General features: G+C 43.2%; 1 long non-coding RNA gene across 1 annotated transcript in view; it reads left to right on the forward strand.

Annotated features, from left to right (window-relative positions):
* Nucleotides 1-2743: 2743 nt before the first annotated feature.
* LOC109293973 overlaps nt 2744-5919 on the forward strand; it is a 20647-nt gene continuing 17471 nt past the window's right edge. Inside the window, exons 1-2 of the long non-coding RNA XR_002096437.1 lie at nt 2744-2840; nt 4884-5000. This is a non-coding gene — a long non-coding RNA (uncharacterized LOC109293973). The remainder of the gene's footprint in view (nt 2841-4883; nt 5001-5919) is intronic.

Genomic DNA, 5919 nt, shown 5'->3' on the forward strand with positions numbered 1-5919 from the left:
AGTGGGCCTCTGGCTGGACAGGGTTTCTCCACCCAGCTGGAAACTCACTGATAGCTGCCCCACTGGTGAATCAGGGCAGGGGTCTGGGACCTGCCTCTCCCCTGCAGCTCTTTCTAAGCCCCCTCCTTCCAATAGGGGAGCCAGGGCCAGGAGCTCCCAGTGGCGGAGCCTGCCCCAGCAGCAGGCAGCTCCTGGGGGCAGGAAACAATCTCCCAGTCTCCAGCAGGAGACAGCTGCCTCCTGGCTCTGTGCTCCCTGCCAGCCCTTGGGATAGCACCCAGGGGGAGCCTAAAGCTCTCCCTGGCTGCTGCAGGAGGCTAATGCAGAGCTGGTGGGGGTGGGAGAAGACTGCTGCCATGAGCAGCAAATTTGTTTCCACATCCCTGCATGTGTACACACCTGCCTGGAGTGAGTTTACTCTAGAATAAATTACTCTAGAGTAAACCTACCCTGAAGCATCTGCATGTGTAGACTGAAAGTCTACATCTTTGCATGTGTAAAGTGACTGAAAATCTACAACTTTGTCTCATACATTGGTCATGGTCTGCTGCTTATGCCTGGTGATTACTGTTACATCAGGCATAGAACTTCCTACTCCACAAATAGACTATTCCTTGAGGTCCAATTCAGCAACCATTACATGCAATGGCACTTACTTATTAGAGTAGCCCCAGTGAATTTAGTTGATGAATATCTATTACCTAAATATTTTCTATAGTAAGACAGGTAGCCACCTTATCTGTGTAAATAAATAAATAAATAAAGGATGTTTAAGTGGGTATATTAACATGTAAAAGGAGTAGTAGTAATCCTGTTAAAAAGCAACCACTTATGCCTTAAGGTTGAATTGAATTTTACACTTAAGCAGAGATTATATTTCCTTGCTATGCATAAAACTACAGTATCTCCTCCTCAAAGTTTGAAGTGCTTACTCTTTGAATACCAAATAATTTTGAGACTGTATAACTCAATATGTTTATTTGTTTGAATTCTAATTACTTTTTTAAATGGTCATAGGTCAGATGTCATAAAAATGTGTAGGGATGTTATCCCAGGGATTTTCTGCCTTGCCAAGTAAACTTAGACCTCAGGGCTGTAAATGCCACCCAAACTTTTCAAATTTTACCAACATAATGCATTGCTGGGGAGGGGGGGCAAGGCAGAATGAATGATACAACATTTACTACATCCCTTGCAGAAAGGCATTAAATATTAAAATAAAAGACTATTTTTGTTTCTCCACCAAAGTCACTAGAATCTGCAGCCAAGCTAACCATATCACATGAAATAGTAATTGAGTGAGATAACTTACAAAACTTTTCTGCTTTTCTTAATCCAGTTTCTGATTTCTCTCTTTACAATATATGAACAAATCCCAGTGGTGCACAACTAGAGAGACTGCATTCAAATCACCATTTCACAGCATATGTGCCTTTTCAGAAAATTGCATGCATATACTCGATAGCACATTTGTAAAGTGATAATTAGTGACAGACTTGTTATGAATATTCCAAATAACATTTCTCTCTAAAACAGCCTATGTCAACAAAGGGCAACATTTTGAAGAGCTAGGAATAATTAGGAAGCATTTATGGGGGAAAAAATTAGCAAATGGCAGCAAAAAACTTAAATAAGTTAGACTAACCAAAATACCAGCCTTTAGAAATGCACAGCCATGGATCTCTCAGAGGCAGGTGCCACCCACAAGGGATGCACCACCATGCTCAAGATGTCCACATGCACCCGTGTGCACTCCCTACGTGTAGCCAATGCTCCTGAGAGATGCTTGGGGCCCTGTAATTGGGGCTAGACCCAACAAAAAATTTAAGCACCTATACATAAGGTGCTACAATACACCTAACATTTAGACACCTGCTCCACGGAGACAAGGCTAGATACCCAACTCTCTATACTATGAATGGTGAGAGTTAAGTGCCTCAGAGGTGATATCCAAACCTGCATGCTGAATGGGCAGCCAACTTGAGGTCGTCAACAGGAAATGCTAAACACTATGGTGCATCTGGACTCCCTCCCCTTTCTTGAGCTTAGGCACCTTGGATACGTTTACACATGGGAGCACTTTAATTAGAGCAACTCTCTTAATTAAAGCCCCTGCAGCATCTCATGCATCAGTGCCCCTGCATTTCAAAATGATGGCAGGGCGCTTTAACTTAATCTTGAACAAGCTTTAGTTAAAGTGCCCCCCCCCCACCATTTGGAAGTGTGGAGGGCACTGATACACGAGATGCAGAGGCTGCTGGATTGCACTACTTAGCATGCTCCAGCAGACTTGATTAATTGAGTCTGCTCCAACATGCTGCAATTACAACACATAGGAGCAGCCTCCCCACACATCTACAGACACATCTTAGGCTCTCTGTCTTGAACTTGAATACAAGCATGGTGGGGAGGTAGTTGAATGCTGCAACTCTAGTCCTGACCCGGTATCAGGGTTGGATGTGCAACTGCTGGATACCTGCCCTTCCCGCCCCTTTGATGTCTCTCCCCCTGCTACAGTCTCTGCTCCTCCACCACCTTCCCCACAGCTGCCTCTGCCCTTCCTTCCCCACCGCTGCCCCCCCATGAGACCCCCACTGCCTATACCCATCCCCCAGCCTACCTCCCCACCACTTCTATGTCTCTGTCTCCTTCTCACTGCTTATCTTCTGTCTCTGGCCCTGTTACAGTCTAGGGCACAAAGCACATATTTGCTCTGGCCCCAGGCCAGCCATGCAGCAACCAAAGCTGGAGCTGCTGCCTCAACCACTGCTGTATGGCCAGGCTGAGGCCAGAGCAACTATGTGCACTGTGCTTCAGGCTAGAGGAAGCAGAGCCAGGGAGTAAGCAGCAGCAAGAAGGCAGGGGAAGGTTCAGAGCCTGGGGCAGGGGGGAGGGGGCAGCAGCAGGGTAGCAGGTGGTGGAGGTGGCAAAGGGCAAAAATTCTGGGGGGCAGAGGCAGCATAGGGAGGAGGCAGCAGGGAGGCCCAGATAGGGGGAAAGATACTTGCAGGGCAGTGGGGGGGCAGCCACAAGGGGTTGCAGGCATGACAGAGCATGCACTGGGGCATGCAGGTACTGAGGCAGGGTGATATCGGGAGGAGGGATTAGGGGCAGCAGGGGCAAGGGGTGGGGCAAGGGGGTCAGGCCACTTGACTCCCATGCTGCCTGTCCCCCTGCTACTGCTTGCATCAGTGTGGGGGATGAATTTAAGATGACCTTCCAATAATTAGAGGCTGTATATAGAAAATAGTAACAAAGTTGTACATTTTCCATGTATAGTATCTAATTATTGAGGAAGTCTTCTTAAATTCAGAAGCATCTTGGATTTGAGTAAATATAGTAATCCTCATCTCCCACTTCCTGTGTGAGTACATAAACTATTAGAGAGGCAAGGAATTTTTTAAATCTCTTTTATTATGACAACCACGTAAGTGGAAGAGCCGTTGGACGAGCTTTCAGGTATTAAGCTTGTCCCAGCTATAAAGCTGGTTCAATAAAAGAGATCACAAAAACATCCTCACCTCTCATACATTTCCTGGACAACCACAACTACAACGATACTCCAACCATTCTAAACCATTAGACTATTCTCTAAAAGTTTGGCAGTAGTACCTCCCCATCTTGTTATAGTTTAAAAATAAGGCTATTAAATTGCATTTTAAGAGGGGCCGGATCCAGTCAGTGTGTATTAAACTGAGGATTCTGAGCAGTTATTTTGCAGATTATAATGTTCAAATTAGGTGCTTGTAGTGCACCTAAGTCTTGTTTAGGTACCTATACCCCTTTTTGGATCTGACTCCATATCTCATTTGGGTGCATCTGCATAAGACGCTTACTGAAGAGTAGACTAATTAGCTCTGTAGTAAGGATTACAGGTCTACAGCCCCTATTAGACTGGAGTAAACTAATTAATTCTGCAGCAGAATAGTGCTTGTAAATACACACATGTAGACTGCTGACTAACACTACACTGGGTTATCTTCATGTCCCAGCCAGCCCCTCTGCAGCACATTGAGCTGCGGAGTGAGCACCCCAGGTTGGTAGACTGAGCCCTGGGGCCCTCTGCAAGCTGGGGATGCTCCAACCTGGCTCAACATGCTGTGGTGCCAGGCACATGTTCAGACAACATGCCCAGGAGCAATAAACTAATGCATAATAAGTGCTGGAGTGTATTGCTTTGTATTAATTGCATGTGTAGATGCACCCATTTATTTGCAGATTATTTCTTTCATCCCATGATATTGCAACTTTAAAAATGAGATGAGGTACCCATTCATTTAATCAGGTAAGGTATTTGGGTAGAATTCCTGACTCCGGAATTCACTCTCCAGCTCGACCCAACACAGCCCATTATTGTGATCATACAGATTCTGTTTGAAAAACATTGTTCTTCCAGGATTTTAAGATGTTTGGGTGGGAAAAAAAAAAAAAGCAGGAAATAGGTTATGATGATAAAGGCTGCGGTATTCTCCATGTTGATGATCAGAAAGGCTTATCTCAGAGGAAGTCTGGTGTTGAAAGGTAATGATGCATTTTGCATTATGATACGATTTTTGTTTTTAATTGTATGCCACTTAGGAAGGTACAATTAAAAGCTGGGGAACAAGTGAACAAGTAGAAGGAAAAAAAATCCTTTGGGACTGGAAGAAGCTTGAGTTGTTGAGGAAAGGAGAGGCAGACTTGGCAGGAGACATCCTCTTACTCTCATGGCAGATTAACATTTGTGGGGAATGTATTAATATTTATCAGAAATGGCCTTAAAAGTGAAGTTCAGAAACCTCAATCATTTTATAATCCAAATGACTATACTGAACACAGTATGGCACTAACATATTCTTTCCCCAACCTATCACACCCCACCTATTTTTTTTTTATTCTCACAGAGTAATTGAAAGGAAGTTGAGGCTTTGGCTTTACCCACAGCAGACAAATGATGTATTCTGAAATCAAAAGTAAAGGAGTTGGAAGAGACTGAGCAGGCTTCTTCCTATTCATGTCAGGTGAGAAGAGTAATTTCTGCCATAAAACATTAGAAAAAATAATCTTTTAATGATTCATAAAAATACTAAACATGCATAAAAGGCTGTTAAAAGCAGAGGTGTGCAATTAGCAATTTTAGGGTATTACTAATGTGTAGCTATAATGAAGCCACCATGGATTTTAAGCATTTTTTTTCCAGCTATACTGGTAATTTTCTATTTTAAAGTTAAAACTGAGTGTGTTGGTAGTAACAGAGAAAACTGACTGGGAAGGCATAACACAATCTGCAAATTCCTGAGCCAGATGGTGCAACTTTGCTCCAGATCAATTGCTGTCCCTTGTTATCCTCAAATGCCCCCAAAACTCAAATGTATATCAAGAGATAAATGCATTATCATATTTTTTTAATGTTGTAGAAACTGCTTATATTCCATTATTAAAAGTCCCCCCCCACAGAATCAGGACATTTAAAAGGAATATAGAGAATGTTACTAGGAACAGCAGCAAAACGTCCCACTGGATTCAGATGTTGCTTGTACTGTACCGAGTTGTTATGGAATAAAGAGAATGACTCCAGAAATCAAAACTGGTTTGCTTCTACAATGATTGCAATACTATCCAATCATTTAAATCAGTATTCCTCACCTGGACAGGAGAGGGTGGTATGAATCTTTAAGATGTGCCATGCAGGGCAGGAGCAGGCTCCAAGTAATACATTTTCTCCCCTCTCATCCTTTTGGGGGACAATGTCCCCAGTTTGGGTTTTTTTGGTTGGTTGGTCATTTCCTTTTTAAACTCAGGCTACTGAAAACCACTGACTGTTATATTCTCTATTTTCTCTCTACTTCTGCACTCTTCCCAGTGCTTATTATTAACCATAACCTCTTCTTCCAGTTCTAAGAGGCAACTAAACTATTATTCACCTATATTAGTAATAAA

Source organism: Gavialis gangeticus, unplaced genomic scaffold (assembly GCF_001723915.1).
Source record: "Gavialis gangeticus isolate Ggan-Ray unplaced genomic scaffold, GavGan_comp1, whole genome shotgun sequence".
Taxonomy (NCBI): Eukaryota; Metazoa; Chordata; order Crocodylia; family Gavialidae; genus Gavialis; species Gavialis gangeticus.